A 26,483-nucleotide genomic window follows, 5' to 3' on the forward strand; every position below is an offset into this window, starting at 1 on the left:
GGATCCAGTGCTGATTGCAACCAGGTCTGGTGAGAGAAGCGATCATAAATACACCACGTTTCTGTGTGGCTCATGGAAAATGAAGAGCAGGTTTGGCCCAAGGCAGGTGTTGTGGTCAGATCCTGTCTGCTCTGCACAGAGTTTTTGGTCTCTGGGAACCTCTCATGTGGGGCAGGAGTTCATGTTGCAGCATCTCCTGCTGGGCTTCACTCCCAGATCCTCCAGTAATGATATATGATGGTTATTTGGCTGCACTGGCCAAAGATGCTCTGCTGAGACACCTTCTCCTTCAATTCTTTCAGGTCCCATCAGCTTTCATAGCCTTGTATATTTTTAAATCCTTTGACATTTGAAACACTGTTCCCCTGCAAGGCCTTCTCCTAAATCCCAGCTTCTCAGAAGGCCCAAGGGATCAGGGTTGGCCAAGGGTGGAGCTGTTCTGGGTTTGTTGGTGGTGCCTTGTAGTGAACAGTGTGTTCAGAGCTGCTCTGCTGGTTCTGCCTATCACTTTGACAGGGAAGGAGTGTGCTGGGATATGATAAATCACTAAATTGTCACTTCTAAGTGCTGCTTGCAATGAAAACATTGTGTATAAATGCTCCTAAATGGTGTTAAATTTGTCTGCTGTATTTCTTCCCTCCCACCCCACCACTGCTGCTCTAAGTATGATCCCTTAGTAGCTCAGTCTTTCTTTGTGTTTTGTTTGACATTTATGCCCACTTTCCCCAAAGCTCTGGGGGTTCTTTTTAAAATATGATATTGATTTTTTTCTTGGTTTAAAAAAAACCCTGAAATACACACACACACTAAAGAAGCAGGTCTCCATGGCTCAGCCCTGAGCGGTAAAGGAAGAGCAACAGGAAGGGTGGTTTGTGGTGCTGGAGAAAGTCTCTGCAAGGCTTAAAAGAGCATCCCATTTCCACAGATGGCTTTTTCCTTTTTTTTTTTTAAAGGGTTATGGTGCTGGGAAGATCTGGAAAGAGTGCAAGTCCCTCATTCCAGTTTGGATGTCTTGTTTTAAGAAATGTGTTCTTTCAGCTCTTGGAGAGCATAGTTTTGGATTCATCCTCACATCCTCCAGTCTTGGTGGCTCTGTTGTTTTTTTATTTCCCTTTCTCTGTCCTTTTTCCTGCCCTCACTCCCCTGATGGCTGCAGGGGATGTGATTCAGGCACTCATCACTGCTCTGTAGCTTCTTTACAGAGCTAAAACTGACTGGGTCTTTCACCCTTCTCTCACAGCAGTGGTGCAGAGTGAGGCACGTGTCAGGGCAGGGGTTTTATCTGTTGTTTTATCTTCTGGTTTGATGTTTAACACATAAGGCAGAACCCCAAGCCCCTGCTCACCATGTCAGGCTAGGCTGCCGGGGAGCTCATTGACAGCAACACAGTGGCTGCACCACAACCCCAATCAATCTGATAGAAAAAGGGTTTAAGGCTTCTAACAGTGCCATGGTGACTGAGCTGAGCCCAACCTGGGTCTAGCTTAATCCCCGATCTGCGTAAAGCCCTCTTCTGTACTTTCCTGAGGCTGGGACAGCTGGAGAGGTTGCTCTCCATGAGCACAGGATGGCAGCTGTGGGCTGAAAACTCGCTGAGCTGCCTCCCCAGTACGTGATGGGGTTGTGAGGGATTTAAAAGAAAAAACATTACAATGTCTTTGTCAGTCTTCCATGCTCACTTAGGCTGGCTGTTGGTGATTCGTAGTATTTTTTAAAATAAAAACCAAATGCTTTCCCTTTTTAAGTAAATACATTATGGAGGGGGCTTTAAAGGAAAGATGATTAGTCACTATCCAACTATTGCTAAATTCATTGGTTGATGGTCCATATACTGTATTTTTTAATGTTACTGATACCTGATACTAACCATTCCCAAGCTGTTTGATAATTATTTATCAGCCATCTGCATCAGCATCATCTGCATGACCAGTGATGGCCAAAAAAGCGGGAAGGAGAGTTAAGGTTTAAGCTGTAGGCAGGAAAGGGAAGGCAGAAACCAAGCAGCAAACAATTGGTACCTGGGCTCCATTGAAGACTAAAAGTGGGAAAAAATGGCTTAATTGAAAAATCTGCCTGTTGTGTGTGCAGTCTCCAAGGGGAAACAAACAAACCCATTCAAAGGAAGGGGGGGAAAAAGGCAAAGAATTAAAAAATCCTTGTGCTGTTGTGCAGAATTGGGGGGTTTAACTCTTCCCAGTCTCAGGCAGAAATATTTTTATAACCAAACCATTTCCCTTTTTAAAGCATTTAGTTGGATTGAGTAATTTCTTAAGTCCTCCATCATCAGGACCAGTTTGGGTTTGGCAGCTCAAACACCAAAGCTCTTGGCAAGGCATTCAGGAAAGATTTATCAACTCTATCAGCGCTATCAGGGAGCGTGAAGCACCAGGATAAAACTACAGGAAGAAATAAAATATGTAGACCTAATTTACAGAATGTTCTGTAGACAAGTCAGAGCTCAAAACCAAACAAGAGAGTTCTTCGAACATCAAAACCTCAAAGGAATGTTTGAATAATGTATAAGCTAATGAATATACATGTAATCCCAGCAATGTAACTGTATATAGTGAACATGATTTTAAACTACCTCTGTGCTCTTTGGCTGTGTGCCAAAAGCACCCCAGTGCTGAATTATTTTGTTCTTTTATCCTTTATTAAACTTCTAAAGATTTTAAAGAGCGAACTCTGGTTTTTGCATCAGCGAAGCTTAAGCTGATCCACATCCAGGTGCTGAGGGACCTGCTGGGGGAGACCATCGAGCTAAGTGTGGGGCTACCGCAGTAGAGGCCAAGTATTTCAACACCACAATAGCATAATCAGCAACATTAATTAATTTTGTGTTCTTCATGCAAGCGTTAAGAATGCTACCGGCCTCTACTAGCATTAATAATATGCACAGTGTTATTAGTATTACTATTTGGGTAAGATTTGTTAGTGTTAACACTGGTAGTGAGTGTGTTAGTAAACACTGGTGTTTACTGTGAAGCTCTGCTCTCCCACAATACAACAAGATCCTGAAGCTGACCTCAGATGCAAAGTTAGGTGAGCACTCCTGTCCTTACCACGGTCCCCCGATGGAGCCATGCTGCAGTGATGACAGCTCCAGCCCCAGCTCTTGAGCCACAAGCCTTATTTCACCGCCAGCTCTGTTCTTCCCGCAGGGGCGGGGCGGAGGGCGGTATGCGGGCACCGCGCGGCGTTTGCCGGCAGGGGGCGTTACGGGATACGCAGGCGGCGCGGCGTGCGATGGAAGGGGGCGTCGCGCCGCTCGCGGTTCGCGGGTGGGGCGGCAGCGCGAGGAGAGAGGCGTGGGGTGGGACGCAGTGGCGACGATGGGATTTGTGTGAGGGGTGGGCTTGATGGTGACTGATAGCTTTGTTGGAAGACTGCCTGTTTGCCTAATTAAATCATGATCCAATTAACTCTTGGTTGTCTAATTTAACTGGTACTGTGGATGTGCGTAAGCGTTGCAGTTGTTAATCGATTTCAGTATTAGGTAGTGCCAGCTGGAGCACTAATTAGGCCCCCTATAGACTATGAATAAAAAAAGAAGAAAAACTATATGTCTGGTGCAGCTGTAGAAAATTTCAGGCTCCAAGGGAGTAAATATTTTTCTTTCAATCGTTATTTGAAGGTTTTGGTATTTTTACTCCCAAGGGAGCCTAATGATACAGATACGGCATTTTGTGACCTCTACGAGCACGGAGCAAGCGCCGCGGGAACGTGCACGGCACGCCAGGGCGTGCACGGCACAGGCAGCTTCCCCTGGGACCGCTTTCTCCTCCCCGTTTGAGCCCGCCCTACTGCAGAGACCGCGGCGATGCAGAGGCGACGCCGGAGCTCTGGCACCAGGCTGAGCCTGGCGGCTCCGGCAGCAATCCCGGCGCGAACTACAAGTACCACAAGCTCCCGTCTGGGTACTACAGGTCCCACAATACCTCACGCCGCCTGCTGTCTCCGCGTCGGTCCCGATTTAAATCCAGGCAGTGAGGAAAATGGCGGTGCGGGGCTGAGTGTGGGGGAGATGGAGATGTAGCTGAGCTTTGGCTCATTTCCCGGGTGAGTGGGGTTCGGAGGGAGGGAGTGAGTAACGAGTGGAGAGCGGGGAGTTCTAGTTCGCGTTTCCCTGCTTCTAGTGCTGGAGTGGGACTGGGATGGCGGAGGGAGAGCTGCCCCTTGCCGGGGAAGGGAGAGGCTTGGGGGTGGCCTTGAGGGGTGGCTCTTTTCTGTCTTTCGCCCCCCTCGTCAATATGAACGTGGCTCCGTGATGGGAGGACGAAGGCCAGCGTAGATGGGTTGTGTGTGAGGAGTATTCCCCGGGCAATGCGTGGCTGCCTTGACCTCTTTCTAGCTATTTTAACTTTACTGATGAGTGAGTTTTGAAGGGGCATTCCTGGGGCAGTGGCGGGGGATTGATGCGTGGACTGAAGGCTTCCCGTGTCGCTGTGTGATGCATATCTAAGTGTGGTGATTTTGGTGGAGGTTCCTCGTGGAATACAAAGAGACCTGAGGTCGCTGCGGACCTGGCTTTAGAATCGTCTGACCCACGGTTTCTCAGTCTGAGCAGAGGCGGGGTGTGGGTGAAATACCTCGGTTAGAATGGCCCTCTCTACCATTGGTACCTTTGGTACGGAGGCGGTTCCAAAGACCTTGCTATCCGCCTTCTCCTGGTCATCCTGTAGCCTCGGTAAGTTTTAGAGCTGACTTCACTTGTCTCCTTCTTATCTCTGGTAATAAGAAAAGGAATTTAAAACACTGGAACTGAAAGGTTAATTTCCATGCCTCCTACCCATTTCTGACTCGTAGCTGTAATGAAACTGTTATTGAGGGTTGGAGATGAGCTTCCCACCCCTAACACACACCCCCCACCCCCGGCTCAGGTCGCATGCAGCTGTAGGTGTTACTGTTTCTGGGATATAAATAGGGTGATTATGAGTTAGAATGTAGCGTGAGGTTGAGATAGTTCCCGCGATTCTCTTTCTTTGGTTCTAAAGTTGGTTCTGTTTGTGGTTTCTGCTCCTACTCCTAAGCACGGTCAAGTTTTCCTTTAAAAGCGAAGCTTCTCAATTTGTCAGCTCATATTCAGACTCATTTGAATCCTCAGTATCTTCGTCCTCTATTAGACAGAAGTTAACAGAAAATAGCATGTTGGAGTCTAACTAAAATAACAAGACAAAACAAAAGGAAATCTGAATGTGTGAGGGATGGCAATTTCTAGTATATGGTGTCTGTAATGCATTTTAAATGGATTCTTACAATAAGCTTAACATTTTCGTTAAACTTCATCACTATTGTAAAAATAAATATTTTCTCATGGAATATTTCCACCTTAAAATGTTCTGCTTCACATGAAAGAAAGTTGTATGTTCTGAATATAAAATGTAGCTTCATAGAAACAAATGGTATATGAGTGAAAACCAGAGAATAAAAGCTTGGGTTTAGAAGAAACTGACAAAATTGGGTGCTTTTGGGGGAGGGTTGGGCTTTTTGTTTTGTTTCAGTTTCGTTACTTTTGTTTTTAAAACAAGATTGTGCACTAAAACATGCAGAAATTACATTTACTGTTGACTGCTGTTACAACTGCTGTTCAACTGACTGTTGTTCCTTCAGCTCTGTTACTACTACCGGTTTGGTTTTTTTACTAGTACCAGTGGGTTTGATGGATTCACTGCTGACATGTGAAGATAGAGGCTGTGGGATATGGGAAGTGATAGACAAAATAAACCCAGCACTCAGCCTCACTTTAAGTACCTCTCCTGATTACAGTGTGTTATTGCCAGTCTGATTTTATTTGGAATATGACTTGCATGCATTTTGGGCTCGTCTGTGGCTTCATGTTTCTTTTAACTGTTCCTTTGAGGCCCTTGTTCATCCTGGCTTTGGATTTATGAAGTTGAAAGTTTTGCATTGCCTAGTTACCTTTTTCTTTTTTTCATTGTATCACTGATGTAAACCCTAACATATAGCAGAGACAAAATGCAGATTAGGAAGAAGAAGCAAATCTATTTTACAATGGAACCCTATCTTTTGATCATGGTGGAATTTTTTTTAATTAATAATGGACAAGAAAACACAATCACAAAACCTTCATTATTAATATCTGTGGTACAGTTTCCTAGAAAAGGGGGGGGGGTGTGCTTTTATTTTTCAAGAACTCTGAGAAAGAAAAAGTGTCTTGATTATATGTGCCTGCAAAATTAAACCGTTTGTAGCATGTGAAAGGGTATCGGACACTAGAGCCTGACACTACAGGCTGCTTCAACTCCTGCATTTAATTGAGTCTCTCTTGAAAATGTGATCTTAAAGGACTGTACTGTATGGGATCTTCTGCATTTCATGTTCTAGCTTTTCCAGTATTTAGAAATATCTAAATACTGGTATTCTTCTGACTTATTTTAATAATTTTAAAAAATGGAGGGGAGTGGAAGGGGAGGAATAGAATCCTTTATGCCAAGGATATCTGACCTGAATGCTGGGGCAGCCTGCCTGTGTAGTTTTTTCATTTGTTTTTCCCCCTTTCGCCCCTGACTAAATCTGTTGATGTTTCTAGATGTAGTGTATTAGGAAAGAGGCAATTGTAAAAGAATTTAACTGTTACTGATTTAAATCTGCTACAGAATGTGTTTCCACTCACTGTGATTTTTGTACGCTGCATTTAGTCGAGTGAAGGTACATCAAATTATTTTGTGCATCATATAAATGGGAGGTGTATTTCAGATGGATCCTGTTACTTTAATAATACTTAATTGGTGACTTTTTAAATTTACAGTTATGAATAAACTGATTTTTGAAAAGTGAAACAAAATTACCTTGCCTTCAATCTCTTGAAGGATATATAGTCTTTTGTGCACTGTATGTCTAATAACAGAATGCCCTACCTCACTGAAACATCCCAAAGCCATTGAACAGGTAATGTAACCGGGATTGGGTTGGGTGACTTTTGTTTTAATTGAAGGGTTAAGTAAAAGAGAGAACTGAACAATTTACTTGCAAAAAAACTCAGTGAAATACATGTTCTCTCCAGTATTTTGGGGAAACAATTGTTCAGAGCAGTCAGTCGGGGGTTCTCTGTTCATTTTGTGTGGGTCCAAAGAACTAAATAAATCTAAATCAAAGGTAGCATTCCTCTGGTTTTGCTTTGTGCACTCAATTTGTAGTTCTAACACTTTGCCAATTGCCCTATAGAGTATATGAGCATCTTAACATTGCTGGGTTTTTTCATCACGTTCTCTGGAGGCTAGTAAGGCACAGGAAAAGGTAAACTGTGCTACTTGCTTTTTGCTGCTACACGTGTCTGAGGGGGTAGCATTCTATGTGAACAAACTTTTTCTAAAACCTTTTAGACAGATGTCTAGAAGGAGCATACACGTGTGTGTGCGCGCACGCATATAAGCAATCGGTATATGGAAACGCTACATTGTTTTTTTTTTAATCTTACAGAAGAACTAGTAAAGGTTCAACAATTAATTTCTTGTATTAATAATGACCACTTTAAAATGGTTTTCTATCCTTGGCAGCTTACATCTTAAGGAAATTATTTCAAACAAAAATTTGCGATGTCTTTGCCAGTGATTTGGATAGGCTTTTCAGACATCTTTCTCTATAATAGTTTCTCTTTCCCCATAAAGGCTAGGCTAGAGAGGGTAGGTGGAAATAAGGAATTATGACTTGGTTTGCAGTTCTATTTGTGCTCAGTCCATCTTTGTTGCTGCAAACTAAAGCAGATATAGCAGCATCTTTTGTTATAGTACCCTCCTGGTCTCATCTTCTATGGTAGCCTTTTTGATGTTCAGAGTTGAGATTTCTGGCTCAATGGGCCAGAATATCAGTCAGCACATTGCTTAACATTCTTAGGTAGTAATTGAAAGAATCCCCTCGTAATCAGTATTTCAAGTATTTATCTAGTTATAGATTCAAAGGTGGCACTAATGGCAACAAAAGCAAGCCTACTTCATCTGCAAACTGTTCACTTGATTAAAATAGAACAAAGCAAACATCTCCTGTTTACCTAGGATGTGCATTTGACCCCCTCCTTAAAATCAGGAAGGCAGTTTGTCTAATCAGTGCACAGAAAACTGAAAGAAAACCATCTTCCCTGGCTGAAGTAGCTTTCAAAGATTTTTGTATTACAACTGTAGGTTTTCCATTGAACCCCCTAATCTTTGGTGATGTATGTACGAGGCTGATGAATAAGTCTGGTAGAGGTGAGGTATAGAACTAGTGCTAGCAAACTGGGCAGACTTGTATTGGCTTTGTGAGAGACAATAAGCAGGTAACATGGATGATGAGTGGGATTCGGGAACAATGGAAAATTGTTGAGTGCAAATTCGACTAAGTTGAAGGACAGCCATTACTTGATCATTTAATAGGAACAGAATAGCTTGGGTTGTCATCCACTGTAATTTCTGTTCAAATGTACAGCTACAAGGTAGCTTTATCACCTGCTTTGTTTTCTCTTACCCATCTATCTCTCTGTAGCTGAACCTCAAGTGACCTCTATCAAGATTAATACACAGTATAATAATATTTTAGATTGGCCAAGCAATGCTTTTGGTAGATGAGCAATTTTTTTTATTCCCCCTCATCTTAGGTCTGCTTTATAGCAATGAAACTTCTGCTTTAAACTAAAGAATCTGTCTAGGTAGAAGTGGAAGGTTGTTTGAGCAGTATATTTGAGACAGCTTTTTAAAAAGCTCTTTAAAAGCAGTGGAAATTCCCAGGCTTCACAAAAGAAAAGGAAAAAAAACCCAAACAACGAACAACTAAAAAAAAAAACAAAAAACAAAAAACCAAAAAAAAACCCACAAAACAAAAAAACCCCCACCCAAAATCAAAAAACTTTTAGGATCTGGATTAGCATCTGCTTTGCAAGTTGCAAGAAGAGAAACATGAAAAGGAACCGCGGACATTCTGGATGTCAGCCTGAGAAATTTTCCACTGTTTCCTTTAATAACATGCAGGCATGCCTTTATTGCTGGAATTCCAGTTAGGAATCTTTTTCTGACTGGAACTTCAAGCTATTTGGTGAGCAAGTGCTTGCTAAAAATCAGTTGTCACTAAATAAATTCTCATATGCGAGACTGTGCATAAACCACTCTCATGCTAAGTATCAACTACTGCTTATATTAATTTAGTTTCTTGTTTTACTATGTGTTAGCTGTTCCTATTTCTACATGATCACTGCTAAGTGACAATACATCTTTTCTTGTTTCCAATGGTAATTCTGGACCAACCTTTCCAGTAAGGAGTGTATGCTGCTAAGCTACAAATCTTATTTGTCCTATCTTTAATATACAAAGGAAGAAAGACATTAGGAAACACATCTCTCATAAAAGAGTTAAACTTAAAGACTATTTAATGGTTATTTTTAAAATTATTGCAGTTCGAGGTACAATGGTGAAAATCAAACTGAAGGGATCTACAGGTTCAACCTCATTTGTCTACCTTAAAGCTCTTTTCTGTGTAAGTTGCTCTTATTTACTAAAAGCTACCTGACCTTTCTCCCAAGATGTAGAGGACTCTGTACTTGGAATGTGTCTTGTCTTTCTGTCACTACAGATATTTATTGTTGGCTTATGCTGTTTTGGGGTAGGGCCTAAAGAATCCTTTATATATTGGGTTGAGGTTTTTGTTTCCTTAAATACTGAGGTGGGAGTAAGCAACGTCACAACAAGCTCTTGTCTTACTAGTATTAATTGAAAATACAAAACCAGAACCCTTTAAATGCACATTAATTTTGTCTTTTTAAGACACCATAGTACATTTCCACAGCTCTCGAGCCACGTCAGGGCCGTTGTGCTTCCTTTTTTGTTACCTCTCTTTGTTGGGCTACTTTTTTTTTTAAATAATTACATAAAAATTTCAACATCTGACTTCCTGACTGCTTGTAATCCTTTCTCACACATTTACTGCTAATGAGAATGCTAATGACTAAAGTTAAAAGTGAAGCATGTTGAACTTGACATGAACCTTAGTATCTTTTCCAGCTTATGTAAGGATTGTATTGTGAATTGTGTATTTTTAATTGGTTGCTCGCTGATTAAAAGTACTGAAATTACTGCCGTTGCTTTGTATAACTTTTGGATAGCTTATAATGGATTGCTAATCCATCCAAGCTTTTCTAAGTTTTAGTGAGACTTTTTCTCAAATGTAGATTTAGTAACTACAGGTAGTAATTCCAGTCAGAGTGGTCACCAAAGAAGTAGCCACAGTGACTTAAGAGAACTTTCTTTTCAGGGTGACTGACTGAATATATCCCTATCATTTGGTTTAGGAGACTTGTCCTTACTCCAGTGATACTTTGGTCTTTATTCCTAGTGTTTTACCTAGAGAAGAAGAGGGTATGCTGTAGCCAATAGATCTTTGTTCAATTTTCCTCTACTCGGTAAAATAAAAAAAGGAAATCTGAATTAATTATTCTGTCAAAATGACAGACCAGTGCTAAGTAGTGTACCAAAAGAGTGTTGCCAGTGAAGAAAAAGGTTAGAAGATTGAAAATACTACATTATTATACAATCATGCTATGCCTTCCTCTCGAATGTAAGTATTTCTGGTATATGCAGTATCAATGAGTAAAATGGACTATGTTTCTCTGTATTTTTAATAAGACACAGTATTCCAGCATTTCTCTCCCTTTTTTTTTGTGTTGGCCTTACAATACGAGGCACATCTCTACAAAACCACAAGTGTAATGGGAAATCAACAGGAGGAAAGTGTTTTCTTCTTCACTCATTTCAGTTATTCTCCTTATTATTAGATGGCAGGGTTAAAAACAAAAAAAGGCTACTTTCACATAGTGTAGAGTTTAACTACAGAACTGACTGCCACAGAATATCCAGCAGCTAGAAGACTCACTTGTTCTAAACCAGGAAATTCCTGAACAGTAGATTGTGGAGTTTGAGAGCATGCTGAAACACGTTCATATGCTTTTTCTTTCTAGGCATTCCTACTGGCTTCTGCTGTAGCGAACACGGTGCTCGGTAAGTTTTCTGTCACAACTACTTTGTTTTCTCTGCATCAATTCTCATAAATTATTGATAGTTAGGGAGTTAAGAAAAGGAGAAAATAATTTCAGTTGCCTTAGAAAAATAAAGGTGGTTTTTTTAATGTTCCATGTTAATATGGTATATATTTTGCCGTCTTCCACCTCACTTGAGGAAATGCATGATATGACCTGACCTTGGTACGTTTCATGGTATCTAACACTGTTAGGCTTTTGGGGAATACTTGGACCATTAAAGGATGCTCCTTCCAAGATGTGAGATACACGGTATCCTTGTGCATATATATCTGCCTTTGTTTTTTAATTCTCTCTGTCACTACTACTAGAGTTTTCTTCTTCCTGAAGTAACCGATAACTTTGTTCTGAGCAAAGTATTCATGTTATTTTGAAAGACTGATGATGAAACAGGATTTCTTAGCTAAATCTCTTCTGGGCTCAGTGCAGATATAATGCGAATCACTGATTGATATTGTTTGTTTGAGGTTTGGTCATAGCTTCTGGGGCAAGCAATTTAGCCTTCAATATTCTATTAGATTGATGTGTCAGCTTCTATACCCATTGCTGGAGAGTAGCAAAACTGAAAGCTTGTCTGGACATTCTATTCAGTGGGATTTTGGTCTCAAGAAAGGAAGCGCCTTCTTTGGAATAATCTCTCGTTGTAAGTTCAACCTCTGTGTTCTGCAGTTTAGCAGATGCCCTGAAATAGGTGAGCTGGCTTGGTTAGAGTAAGGTGGGGTTAAAGCAAAATGAAAGAAAATGGAAGGAGACAGTTGAAGGCAAACCTTTGGAGAATGATCTATTCAAAGGACAGAAGAATTTGTGGGTTTTTTCAGATAGCTGTGCTCATCAAAACATTATAGCTCCTAAGCCATGTTTTGCAGACAGATGACACACTGGGGTGAATATTATGAGGTGGAGACAAGTAAGACTCAAGTAAGGAAGATAAATAACTTTTGGTCCTGACTGGATGCAGGCACTTGTCTGACCATATTGTCTGTCATAAATCTACTTTTGATGAAAAAAGATCACATAAGTTTTATTCTTAAAGAGGATTAATGATATCAGGCTTAAGTTTTGTATGCTCTTCCCTTGTGTCCCCTCCATGGTGTGCTGTGATTATCCTGTTAGTGTTTGTACACTGTTACTTATAGGCCTCGTCTATATGAGAATCTAACAAGTTTTCATACTGATGAAAGCACAGAAGTAAGGCTTTGTAGCTTTTTGACCTTTCAGTGGACTGGTAGGTACATTAAAAAATACTTACTGGACTTTGAAAAGAGAAGCTATTCTATGCCCAGAGACAATTACTAGTAACCTTTATCCTAATAATTTTGACACTGCCCAAGAATATAAACTTCTGACTGCAGTGAACCTAAGCATAACTTCCCACGCTGTGTGGGATGTACTGCTAGAGGTGGGTCATTCGCTGGGCGAATGTAGTGTGGCATTTACTGATCAGAAAACGCATTGCATCCATCACGCTTCATAGCCGATCTTCTGCAACTGCATGACATAAATGCATGACCATGCGCTCCTCAGTTAGTTACTATGTTTTATTTGCTTACCAGATGCTAATGTGACAACTTCTCAGTGCACACATGGCTGAATATTAACTTCAAAGATCAAACAGTGACTCTCCAGCTCAGTTTTGTTGAATGTTAGATACAGTTCAGTCGGTCGCCTTGTATGGGAACTAAAAAAATATGCAAGGAAAGGTAAGGAAAAAGTAATAAGAAAAGAAATTTACAGCTCTGTCCTGGCATTTCCACCAGTGCACTATAGAAGAGTACATAAAGTTTGCTTCCTGATGATGTGAAACTGTACAACTGCTTAGCAATTTATCTGTAAACAAGGAAGGAACTGGATCTGAAAACATTATAAATGCTTTTGGCACTTGAAGAGGAAGGATATCATCCCATCTGGTTTTGGTAGTCATAGACATCTTGTACTAACTTCCAGAATGGTTGCTAATCTTCATAAAATTGCTTCAAATTTCTGTGCTAATGTTGATAGGGTGATTTTGGAGAGTTCTGTGGATAAACATTTCTGTTTGAGAAGTGCCATTTGTATAAAAACTTTCATGAGTATTACTGATTTTCTGCCTGCCTGAGGAGTCCTTGGGAGCTTTCTGTGAGATATGTTGAAAAATGGCTTTTTAGTGGAAGTAAAGATACTGCTTCTTTAATAGAATATTAGAAAAACTAGAAGCATAAGCTTTTTATGCAATAGAAATTCCTTGTAAAGAATAGAAGAGTTTGGACCAAAAAAGAAAAATCCAGAGGGCACTGAGAGGCTTACTTAAAAGCATGACATTTTGGACATTTTTTTTCTCATAAGTGGGCGGGAAAAATGGTAGGTATGAATGTTGTGGTCAAGATTTACATACCCTGTGTCCAGTAAAGATGGGACTATTGATGTGTGCATGCAAAACCTAAAGCATGCATGATATTAATGAAACATACCTCTTAAATCAGAACCAAAAAGAATGTGGTAATATATCTTAAAATTAAATAAAGTAGGATCAATTATAATGTTACTTTTCTATCGTAGCGGCCCATTGTTATGATGGTTTATCTCAGTATCTTATGTACTACATCCCAGTTTATCTCTGGGCTGTAGTGTGTAATTCCCCGATGACAGTGTTTTACTGAAACTCATCGCATAATTATGCCAGCATCAATCCAAATACCATGAGTAAAGTCAGTGTTGGTCTGTCAAGGTTTTGTTCGGTCAAGCATTAAAAAATCTCTCAGGACAGGGATTCCGTAGGCTATCTGAAAGTGGTTCCGCTGTTCAATCACTATTTATAAACAGAAACTTAACTTGTTGCAGGTAGTAAAGCTTGCCTATTGCCCTTTTCTTGTAGGCCTTGAAGGAGACTCTGTGACTCTCCAATTTCTAATACCTCTCCGGGTGGTACTACTCTGCTTTATGTAGTATTAAGCAAAGATACCAACCTTTGGGCTTTTTCCTTTTTATTACTCCACCTTGCTTAATTTTTAAATAATTGAGCCCATAAAGCTAAGATTTTATTTGACCAGAGGCATGCACAATATCACTACAGCTTTGTTTTGAGCAGTAAATTGTAGCAGATGCTCTGTGGTAACCTGACTGTATTGTGGAAAGATTAATTAACCTGATTTGGGGGGGATTCTCTTCTGTCGTTATTTTGCAATTTCACTGAAGGTACTGTATCTACTAAGCTCTGAAGGAAATATGGTACGGAATATGATAAAGAAATAGAGGAAAGGGGATCCTAATTAATGGAATGCTCAGATCTGTTGGTATAACATGGGTAGACAACTGAGTTTGCTTCAAATATTGAATGGTAGGCATTTTTGTTGAACTAAATACCTCTTGCAGCTAAATGAAGTGTACCTGCATATACTCAGACTTAATCAGATTGTAATTACAGCATTGAGCTTGAAACATTTCCATATTTCAAGGACAAACTGGGGTTTAGAACTGGCACCTTTGTATTAAGTAGCTGTACTTATTCCTTTCAATTAAATTAATCGTAAATAAGCACTGATACTATGCATGGAAAATGTGAAATTTTTATTTCCTTTCTTCAATAGCTTATTTTGGTTTTAGTAGTTTCTGATCTTGTACTCTGAAATCTGAGAGTCTAGTTTTGCCGAAGACTCATTAACTTCATTAACAGGCCTTTAATTATTATTAGATCAGCAAATACCAAGATCTAATCTTAAAAACAAAGAGGATGTGTGATTTTCAATACATTTTGAAAAGAATCTATTTTAGTAGCATGACAGAAAAAGATACTAAGTAGGAGTCTCAAAAGCATTCTTAAGACACCAGGCATTTAACTGCCCTTAAAGCCAGTTTGCGTGGGTCTGAGTAGACTCACACAGTATGAGACCCTGTAATGGATAGATGCCTTCCCCCCTACCTTCTGCCCACAGCGCTCAAACACTTTTTTAGAATATGAATCTACATTTTTTTAAATGACATGTTTCTGGTGTAAAATAATATATTTGCTGACATTATTTCTGTAACTTACTTCTCGTGCGAACACATGAATAAATGTTCATAAGTACTGCATCTGCTGACTAGCAAAATGTGCCAACGGCAAGGCGATGTGATTTATGGAGTACATTTCTTTCATGCTCATGGGCCCACCCTTATTGATGGGTGTAAATATATTCGTTGTGATCTGTCATAATCAAGACAGTATGTATCACTGTTGTTTACTCTCCATTGGAAAAAGCCTGTGTGTTCTGATTTGAATGTCACTGGAGCTTTCTAAGTACCCATTCTGGGCAAAGGCCAAGTTAACATACAGATCCTCGACAGACTTCCGATCTTGATTTATGAGATGATTATCTATTACTGTGTAGTAAATTGGAAGTGATTGGTGTGTTACTGCTCATGAGACTTTGTGTGGGACTGGCCCCCATCAGGTCACAGAAAAGACTACTAATAGCCTTATTTGTCTGTTGCATCATCTGTGCAGTGCACTGTTTCAGGAATCTGCTTAAATTAAGAATGTGCAACAAGGATTAAAGAAATCTTGAGAGGTGTAGCTGACAATACTATTTGAAGTTTTTTGAATGACCTCACATCCTTAATATTTTCAGTGTAAGTTTCTGTATGTCTTTAAAAAGCTTATGGAAAAAATAGTATAATGTGCCATAAGGAAATTTCTACTCTGTTTGCCAGCAAGGTAGTCATCAAGCAGGGTGCTGCCTTGGTTGCTAAACTGAGTGTGTCTTCTACACGGGTTACTTGCTGGAGGGGCAGGAAAGTGGGTTTCTAGCACTGTTGGATGAGACCTCCAGCTACTGTTTCAAATGAAATCTTGAATTAGGAGGGAGGTTAAGGGTGGCCTTTGCTAAGCCCTTGATCCTGCTGCTGCCTCATGCTTTGTGGATGCTGTGTATGGGTGAGGCAGTATAACCTAGAAGAATGTCCCTTTTCACTAGCTACTGTGCTGCCAGGCACTTTAACTGCTTTGTAGCTGGCAGGTTTGTAGAGAAGTTGCTCTTGGTCTTGGTAATATAGCGATAAAGCGTGTTCTGTTGTGTCAGCATGGAGAAGCTGTGCAGCAACAAAGCTAACTTGGTTAGATAAAATACATGAGGATCTTGGCCACTGGTTTAAAACAAAACTAAGCATGTTAGAGTACTTTAAATAAGGCGCTTGCCAGCTATACAGATATCTTCATTGGAGCAGCAAGATAAAGTTCAGTTTGTTTAGACATTCGACCGGTTTCTCTTCCAAAGCTTTAATTTCTTGGACTGAATAAAAGGTTACACTTTGTTCAACAGAAGTCTGCTCATTTTTCAAACGTCCGAACCAAAAAGTAGTTCTGAGGCGTATGTCAGAGACAGGCATTAAAGAATTAGGACAGGCTGCTGTGATGGAAAATGTTAGGCATCCTTAACCACAGATGTAGTTGTGCCTGCACAGGCACTGATATGCTGTAGTTAATTTTTCTATTTTAGGCAAAGATGCCCACCCAAAATTAGCAAGGTTCCTTTCTTTTTACTCCACCAATATGTCAAATCTAAGTTTCATTCAGTAGATCATCCTAATTTCAGTCTCAATCAACAGATGAAACATCTGTTGCCATGCTGGGTGTATCAAGGCTGTTTTATTAAAGATGAAGTATATTAGGTTGAGGGTGAGTGTGTGTCCCCAGATGTCCTTGTGGAACTGTCTCATTGATGTATGGTTTTAAATGTTTTTCAGCAATAGATTCCTTCCACCCTGCTGCCAGTGTGGTGCTACAGATTGTAGAAAAAGCAAAAATAATACTTTTCTGTTTGATGGGGCCTTATTTTCACGACCTGTTAGTTTTAACAGGGAAGGGCAAACTACATCTGATTGGCGTCATGCATAATGCAAATGTGGCACGTTTTAAAAACAACCTATTTTAAAATATCTTTACAGGGCTTAAAACATTTTTACACATTACAGGTGAAAACGGTTTACTTCTAATTGTTTCTGTAAGCTAGCTACAGTCTTCAGAAACTGGAGAAATGCATGCTGTAGACTTCTGTAAAGAGCTTGCATGCTTTCCCAAAATGTGTTTTTCCTAAATGACTTCAGAATAGGACAATGTAGATTGGGTGGAGCTGCGCAGTCTCAATAAGACTGAGACATGCCGTTAATTCAAGGACAGTCTCTTACTAGCTTCATGAACTGCATGATAAAACAAAGAAAGAAAAGAAAAAATAAAACTAAAATATATATTTGTAAGGAAATTGTATAGAGTTTAAGTAAAGGGTTCTCGGAATTAGTAATTTTTTGCAGGTTCGGTGCATCACTGTGAATCTTGTTTGCTTGGAACAGTAATTATACAGACTCAGACTTCAGTTATTAGGTTACTTATGTAGTGATGTAGTAAAAAATTCCAAATTTTACTTGACTTTAGTAATTGGTATATTTTTGGAGACAGTGATAGCAGTTGCCAGTATTGTCTTCCCATCCCCCAGCTTTTGAGTCTAGTTTGCTTGCAGCTGCAGTAGTAGGCATCCTTCTTTCAGGAAGTGACCTTGACTTGTATTAATCAAATTCAGAAAACACAGAAAAACTTCTTGGTAACATGCTGACTTGATATAAAATTTTATAGTATCCATTTTTTTCTAAAATGAGGCCATCGTACAAAAAGGGCATTCATTTATGATACCTTACCGTAAAAGAATTTCTCTAAAATTATGTAGTATTCAGAGAAGGCAAAACAACAAAACCAAACTGCACTTTTTACTGAGAAGAATGTATTGAGAGCTTTTAATAAAAGTAACTAAGTCTTAAATTAGTATTGGCAAAACTGTGTCCTAATCTAGCTAAGCTGTGAAAATAGAGCATTATTTGATGGCATTTTCTGTGGTGTCTTTCCATTTTTGAACTACAGTGGGAAAGCTTGGTAGTAGGGCATGAACTCAGTCACCTATCTTATGATGGCTTCAACTTTCTGACTTTGTGTTTTAATCTCTTCCTGCATCTTTTATTAGAATCTCGCAAGGCATTGCACTTAACCTCATAGAAGCTGCATTAAGCTGCTGATGTGCCTATTTGCATAGATTAAGTAAGTAATCTACCTGTGTTGGTTCAAGAAATCACTGTTTGACCTGGTCCACCAGCTGGAAATTGGTTTTCTTTGGCTGCTCTGAAGCAGAGTGGCTGACTATACCTGAAGCAGGTTTTAAGAGGCTTCACGTGATTATCTTATTGCGTAAAACTGTTCCGTTTTGTCAATTGAGTCGCAGAAGTATGATTTGCAAAAGTATGATTTACATAAGTTTGACTGGAAATGTTTTCAGCTGGCATAGCTGTTTTGTAAGAGTCTTCATCCGTTTTCTGGACCTGTATAGAGGTCTGAGACCAGAGTGTCTTTCACCATTACAAAGTGCACTGAAAGCCTTTAACATTCTGGGTAAGATAATTTACTGATTTTGAAACTGCGTGTTGATGGAAAATTAGTAATAGCTGCCAACTGACTAATGTTTTTTTCCATCTTGGGTTGTCATGTGCATTATCTTAAGCAGTCTACCTTGGCTTCAGGGTTTGGAAAACTGAGTTGTATTTTCACCAGCATCCTTACCATAAACCTTTTCTGTATGTCGATGGCATATTTACGCATTTTACCTCTTCACAGTATATTCAGATTCTTGTCAACCTTTCTGCACCGTGTTGGAGATCAGACTATGCCAAAATACATGCCTCCAAATGTTTCCCAGTTTGACTGCCTCCTGTTTTGGAATGGTTAGTTCCATGTGTTTCACTCTGCAAATGTGTGCGATGACTCGCCATTCTACTTGCTATCAAATCATAGCTGCTAAAATCTCTAAGGAAGCCTATGCATTTCTGCTGTATTGAATCATACTCTTAGGTTACGATGCTAAAGAATTTGCCTGAACTACATGCTTTACATACTTCCCTTCATGCTGTCTTGTACTATGGAGTCTGTTGCTGCACTGAACTGAACATCTTCACGGGAGCTTTAGTCCTCTTTCTTTGTGAGACCAATAAAGGGGTGATAAATCTGTTGCTCAAGTGTAGCTGGACATTTGATTTTTTTTTTTCAAGGTCAGATGCCAAAACACAATCATAGATCTTGTCATTCAGATTTGCTGTCATCAACATTTTCACCAATCTCCCAGAGAAAAACCTGGTGGCAGCACAGATTTTGGGGTACCCCTCCATGGACTGATTCACCTGGGTCTGTAGTTCCTGGGGTGAAAACTGCTTTGTTAGTGATGATACAGTGGAACGAGAAGCCTGTTTTGTGTTTGTGCTCTAGTTCTGGAATAACATGAGTGAATGTGCATCTTTCTTTTTCAGTGCTAAACCCAGACAATCTATTACAAATCTCATGCCCAGAGCATTTTTTACCTTTTTGTAAAGTTTTTTGTTTTCTTTTGCTTTTGTTTGTTTTCCTTTGCAAGATTTTGAAGACCTGAGGACTTTTGTAGCCAAGAGCCATGACTTCAATGTCCATCCTTCACGGAGTAGATGATGTCCTGTTTTGTAGTCAACATCTAGAAGCAGGCTATGATGACTGGTACTGTGAGGACTGGGCAGCAGTACTTCTTGGGCTGCCCAGCCTTATGCCCACATGTGGTACCGTGGATTCCTCGTTCGTCGTGAAGCAAATTACTGCAGCTCTAGACTGCGCATTCAGAATCTTTTCTGACAGTTTTGTGTTGGTGCTCTCCCTCCCCTTTCTCAAGGTCGTTCCTGTTTGCTGGTACAAACAGGCGGCTCGTAGCTGTAACACCTCCAGAGTTAAGTGATGCTTGGATAATGCCTAGTATCAGTTCTAGCCCTTTGCTTACTGCCATGGTTTTCAGCTAAAGCGGGGGAAAGGGGCCCTACTTCTGCAGGTCTCAACTTCTGCCTCGCTGCTATACTGCTTCGGACGACTCCCCTTTCCTTTTATTTCCATGCTGAAAGCAATTCTCAGTCCGGAGGAGGCTGCTGGGCGTTCTGCTGCTCGGCGTTCTGCTGCTCGTTCGAAGGGAGGGGAACGGGAGGAGAGGCCCTTCTCCCTAACTGTCCGCTCCCTGACGGGGGCGGGCTGGGCTGCAAGGAGTTAAGGGCCGCTGTCGCCCGCGGTTCTGTCTGGAGCCGCCGCACGCTCATTGGTTGCAAAAAGGTGAAATTGAAACCACAGTAAACTTTTGACCCTGTAGCAGTTCTTGTGGAACGCCTTCCCCTTGCCAAGAGCTGAGGGCTTCTTCCCCCCCCCTCCCCCCAGCTTCCCCCTTTTTCCTGTGTTTTTTTTCTCTGTGATCGTGCTGCGCTGCATGCAGTCTCCCCGAGGGGAGGGGGAGGACGAGAGCAAGCGAGTAGTTTGCTTGTGTGCCGCTAACGGCAAAGCTGGAATTTGCCTTAAAGGCTACTACCAGCTATCTTCTGAAAGTCCCATCGCTACACAAGTAGGAATCAGTTTGCGGGTTTTTTTTCAGTTTCCAACATGTTTCTGTATGGTTGAAGAAAAAACAACCCAACTACTAGCAACCTACAAACTGATGCTGACCATCGGGGCTAATTAGAAAGTGGGAAAGGGAGGATGAGTCACCCGGTATGATGGTTTCAGCGACCTTAATAAACACTATTGAATTTTTTAAAAGATTGAAGTGATGTCTCCTTACTGAAAATCCTGCGTAGGAATATCTCAATATTACAACTTAGTTCAGATGTCTGTGAATTGAGTACATATTTACCTAACTCCTTTTCTATTCTGCATCTCCCTTAAACAAGAAAGCCTCCAACACCTCCGGCTGAGAGACAAGAAGTGTCAGCTGAACTTCACTGCCAAACTGCGAAGTGTCGGAGGCCTAGAGTAGCCAATACTAGGAATTTTTATTTAGGGTGTGACTCCAGCAAATTCTGGACCTAATTAACGTGTGTGTCATTTTCATACTCTGCAGATTTTATCACAAACCTGAAATATCTGTGGCCGAGAAAATTCACCTTCCCCTTTTTAGCTTTGCCAAATCAGACAAGTTATAGCAGCGTTACATTTTCGATGAAGTATGAACACGACATTTAGTTATTTCACATTTCTTTCCCCTTAAATGTGTGTCTTGTCACTGACAAAAGAATCGCTGACTTGATTACTGCATCAGTTACCATTTCCTCCCTCACTAGCTCATAGGCGCAGGTATGGCCGCCTGTTCTTGCTGGAACATTAAATTTACTGATTGTTAAGTGCCACTTAATCAACGAGTCACTCAGCACCTTACCTAGAGATAACATTCAAAACTCTTTCTCAACAAAGAAACCTGATGCCTGACTACTTCAGTCTGTTGTTTCCACATCTTTCCTGTCTTGTTCTTGCAAATAGTTTCATCGGATTTATATAGCGTGTTCATTTTCCTAATTAGAGATTAGGCTGGGGAGGTACCCACAACTGCTGTGATTTGGACTCTTTAAAATTGAGTTCTGTAAGCAGTTTAGTGGTTCAGAAGTGTTTACTTTACAGCAGTGTTAGTAGAGTAGGACAGAACTGTGGTGGTTCCGTGTGGGCTGGTCTTGTAGTGCTGCTTTGTTCTTAATGCAGCTTTTTCTGGGAATTGAGGGAGTGTCCAGAAGCATTGCCAGCAACATCGAGGGAACGATGAATATTAAACGATTAATAGCAGATCCGCTGCACCCTCACGTGTGCGATTCTCCTTGCAATTGCAAAAGAAACACGCCCTGACATTGATCGTTTGTGACCTCCCTGTTTATTCCAGCTAGTGTACCTAAGCAGCAGCTATTACACAGTTCCTTTACAGTTCCTTTTTCCCCGCTCCCTGTAATTCGTGGTTCTCTCCTTCCTGTGCCTGTGCACGTCCTGTCTGATTCTCATTGTCTGTTTCATGGCAGTTCTCCTGCCTTCACAGAGGAGCTGCAGTGGAGCTGCACATCATGTTGCCTATCACAGTAAAATGAAATAAATGCTCTTCTAAAGGAGAGTGAGTAACAACTGTCACAAATTAGGAATCAATTCTGAACTCTATTTCTGAAGCATAATTTAATGTGTCTTAGACGTCTCTTGCACACTTGCGTGGTTGCATTGTGATAACATTATGTGTACATGCCTTTTAGTGGTAAAAATCCGTGAACTCTAAAATTGTTGCTGCAGATGCCAGCAGAAGGGGGGGAAACTGGCAAAAAAAGTAACGCCGATACTGAAGCTACCGAAGCACGTTAGCCCTATAAATTTCGTTAGCCCTATAAATCCTATAACTTCAAAGGACCCCACTGGGGAGAGTGTTTTTGAAGGTCATTATTGAGAGCTAACTGCTGATAATGAAAAATCACTAGTGTAACCATTTCCTGTAATGAATGTGGCTGAAAAGAAGGGTGTCACGGACACTGTGAAGACATTTTGTAACCAAAAGCATTAAATGAGCCCTCGCAAACTGAAAATATGTGTTGGCGTTCTCTACTGCTTTATTCTATGTGTTTACTCAGAGAAGATCTTCGTGTTGGTTTCATCTCCCCATATTCCAAAATAGGGTCTTGCCAGCTGCTTTGGAGCTGCCCTATTAGAATTTTCTCCCCCACCAAGGTTTCCACACGATGAATGAGAAATTTAAAGAGAAGTTCCTGCCATGGTGTTTTCATCTATTTTTTTCCCTGTCTAGAGTAAGCAGCTTTCTATCTATCTAGAAAGCAGTTTTCTATCTGCTTTCTTCTAAACAAAAGAATCGAAAGGTGATTTAGAGGAGATACTAGAGCACAGCTTCTCAGTTTGGAAAACTATTATATGTTCCAAAACTCATCAGAACTACTTTTGTGTGCTTCAAACTTCTGCTGGTTTATTAAAGCTTGGCAGTTTCCCCTAGATCAGCTCCTCACTGTCATGCTGGCATAAATGATGCTGGAAAAGAGTAGACATGTAGTAGTTGGACCTCAGATTTTTGTTTGGTTTTAAAACATTACCACTGTATCTGTCTTTTCTGCTTTTATATCCGTTTCAGTTGGTGGTGAAACTTACTACCTGCAGTGTGATGGTTTAATTGTGGGATGCAGTAAGTGTCTTTTTCTTGCCTTGTTCTTCAACAGTTTGTCTCAAAACTGTCCTGTCTACATCCTTGTTGCAGCTTTTCAGTGATGAGTGAACACTTGGTCTTCTGCAGCAGTAATGGCTTGGGTTTCTGGATTTTAAATGCTTTTTTAAAGAGCATGTTTATAGCAGCAACTTACTGAAAGACATTTAAAAAATTATCTATTCATTTTTGTACCTCCTCTGCCAATATAATAATTTTTCTGAGTTCTCTTGTGATATCATCAGGATGCAACATGAATAGACACAGAAAATTTTAAGCTGTAGACATATGAATTCCCTTGAGGACACATGTCCATACACACAGTCTTGTTTTTCAGGAATCACTATCTGAGAATTTTTTTCTCCTTTAATATACAAACCAGTTTGTAGAAAGAAAAGTTCTGATAGAAAAGTGGTGTGATCTTGGTGAAGCAGACCTCCTGCTGCAAGTTGTGTTATACCTGCACTTCATTGAAAAATGTGATTAAAATGAGGATTGGCTGCTATAGCTGAAAGGACTTTATGCATTTATAACTCTGTAGGTTGCATTATCTATGTAAATGTGTGTGGGCTAGGGTGGATTGATGTGCCCTGATAATCAGGTTGTTCCTAGCTTCTGTTACAGGCTCAGGTTTTTTGATCTCTCAGGCCATAGGGACAGTAAACAGTAGCTTTGCCTACTGATTTCTGCTGAAGTACCAGACCAGGATATTTACTCTGCTGTCTTTTTAGAAGAGTGTGCTTTGTTTCCAGCGCAGTTTTAAACTGATTCCTCTAAACTTTCCTTTTGAAGTTTCTTGAGTGCATATGTGTGTGTATATATATATATATATATATATATACACATATAGTGCTTGTGGTAATCAATATAACGTATCAGGTAATTTATCAAAGCAGCAAATGAACTATAAATAGTAGAGAGACAGTATTACTGAACTGATACAAGAAAAGAAAGAAGAATTGGCTGAAGTGGTCCGTAACTGTTGCATCCGTTCATTTGTGGTATGTAGTTGTGCTTACAATAGTCTGCTGAAGACTTAGACGAGAGAAGGACTCAACTTTAGAGTTTGTGGTATCAAAAATTCCTCATGCTATGTCATGGCACAATGCCCATTTTTTGCTCTCTCCAATCAGATGGCAGCTGGAAAGGCATGGTTTTCTTCAAGATAAGTAAATGAAAAGCATGGGCCAATGGTACTTGCAGTACTAATGCTCTTGCCCTTAAAGTAGGCAGTTTTTGTTCTCAAGGTACAAATAGGGAATGTCCAGAGAAATTACACTTCTGACAAATATAAATAAATTCAGAGCAAAAATTATACGCTAGCTAAACCAGTATGTCTTCTATCTTGTTGGCTCCACATGCTATAGCAGTCTTTTGTTGATGATGCTGTGAAAATACAGGGCAAGTGTTTTTCATTTTGTATATTACTACTAAAATATATTTTCATTTCTAGCACTATACCAGACAACTGCAGACATTCTTTAATAAACCTCAGAGCTGTGACGTGATAGAGAATTGGAAAATAAGTGATGTTTATCTAATTTTTTTTTCTAGTGCTAAGTTTTCTCTGTCCTGGAAAAATACAGAATTGAAAGTGGATATAAGAACAACATTTTTTTCTTTCAGGTTGCATTTGACTTGGTTTGAAGTTGACTATGTCCATTCTGGTAGAAAGTGTATATTAGAAGATTATATGTAACTTGATGAAAGATTTTTAGGAATGCTTCCATTAATTTCAGTGTCATGATATTTGTGTAAAAATATCCTACTTTGGAAGTTAAAATTTGAAAACAGTAAACTTTTGACCTTGGGTAAATGTTGCCTTGTATAATGCATTATATTCAGACAGTAAAGTAAAAATTGCATTTTACTGGGCTCTAGCTTGTGGAAAACATAGTGCATACTGGCTGGCAATGCCTGACAGCTGATATTTATCAAGGCTAACATGAACTTTACTCGTTCTTACATTTTCAAGCAGCTTTCAAAGCTCTTGTATGTATACAAGAGCATGTATACAAACGTTCACATGAACTTTACTCAATCTTGCATTTTTAAGCGGCTTTCAGAGCTTAACATGTGTACACATATTCAGCCTGTCTTGTTGCTTTTACCATTTTGTTCTAGACATGTTAGAGTTAGGGTTAGGGTTAGCACAGAGGTATCAATACTCTTACTAAGATGAGACTACACCCATAATGATTTTCATTTCTCAAATTTAGTCACAACATAAGCATTTTGTAAACTAGCACTATAATGTAAAAATGTAAGAGTAATGTTTAAGAATCAAAAATACTTTTTAACTATTAAATGTTTTAGTGGGCTTCAGACTTTCAGTACATGGGATTATATTAAATATGCAATATACTCTTGGAAGCATACATTTCCTAGAAGTCATAAAATTAAATATAGTTAAAATGCAGTTCCTTAGTAGAATAAATGCTAGAGCTTTTCCTTAGGTAAATGAAAACGCATGTCAGAGAGAAGATACATTTTCTTTCCAGGGATGACCAATTTTTCTGGGAGCCACTTTGGTATTGTGGTTAAACAGTTCATGTTCATTGGCCGAATAATAAAAAAACTTGTCCTCCTTGCTTTAGATGTCATAAAGAATTATGAGATTGTTTTGGAATGTTAAAAGCACTGAATGCAATTATTCTTGTCTAATAGTCCTCGTGAAGAGAAAAATGTCTGGAAGAAATTATTATTTTCATGTTTTTCAGATTTTCTGTCAGTCCACATAGCTTGCTGGTCTTTTAGACTTACAGTTTCCTGTTACTTCAGTAACTCAGTGTTGAGGTGGACAGATCACAAATGTTGGCTGCCAAGTAACTCAAGACCGAAGGGGCCTTAAAACTGGAATGGATGAATATGATTATGATCCATCATAATTTTAACTACTGATCAATGGTGAAAGATACATTTACTAGTATTCATACCAAACCTTTCAACCTGGAAGACACTTCAAATGACATAAGAAATAATTTTCATTTTTCTTTATTTATATTAGGAAATAATTTTCTTTCTTCTTTAATTAATATCCAAAGTGCCAAAGATGAAAGATAATTTAGTGTCTGAAGCCAATCTGGAATTCAGAGTTTGCTGGACCACTTTGTTAAAAGTTCAAGGTTAAAGATGGGATTTCTTTGCTCCCGTTAGGAACCAGCAGGGTTTTAAACCTTAGTTAGTCTCGCACGCTCCTAAGAGGCAGAATGGATTCAGTGCATTTTCTGTGTTGTTTTGGATTGACAAAGGTGAAGGCCAACATGAAGAAATTTTCACAGCTACAGCTTTATTCTCTCTGAGTGTCCAGTTTATGCCTTTGTCCACTGTCTCCCTTGCTGGCTTCCTCTTAATGATGTGCTACTTAATCATCTTTTTATAATCACCTGTAGTTCAGTGCAAAGTGCAGTCTTCTCTTTTTTTACTCCTGTACTTCCTGTTTCAATTCATTTTCAGTTCTTCCCATGTAAACA

At 39.8% G+C, this 26,483-nt stretch overlaps 1 protein-coding gene across 14 annotated transcripts in view; it reads left to right on the forward strand.

Moving 5' to 3' along the window:
• The first annotated feature begins 3,810 nt into the window (after positions 1 to 3,810).
• The window catches only part of NCOA3 (nuclear receptor coactivator 3), a 56,313-nt gene continuing 33,640 nt past the window's right edge, over positions 3,811 to 26,483 (forward strand). For 7 of the 14 annotated variants that reach the window (XM_030963296.1, XM_030963309.1, XM_030963306.1 and 4 more), the window contains exons 1-2: positions 3,811 to 4,059; positions 10,940 to 10,979. The gene's annotated coding sequence lies outside the window, so the exon portion shown is untranslated. Of the gene's footprint in view, positions 4,060 to 4,099; positions 4,688 to 10,939; positions 10,980 to 11,659; positions 12,718 to 26,483 lie in introns of those variants that run through there. The other 7 variants (XM_030963299.1, XM_030963304.1, XM_030963297.1 and 4 more) reach the window with 5 other exon arrangements.

The sequence above is a fragment of the Camarhynchus parvulus genome, chromosome 20 (genome assembly GCF_901933205.1).
Source record: "Camarhynchus parvulus chromosome 20, STF_HiC, whole genome shotgun sequence".
NCBI classification, from domain to species: domain Eukaryota; kingdom Metazoa; phylum Chordata; class Aves; order Passeriformes; family Thraupidae; genus Camarhynchus; species Camarhynchus parvulus.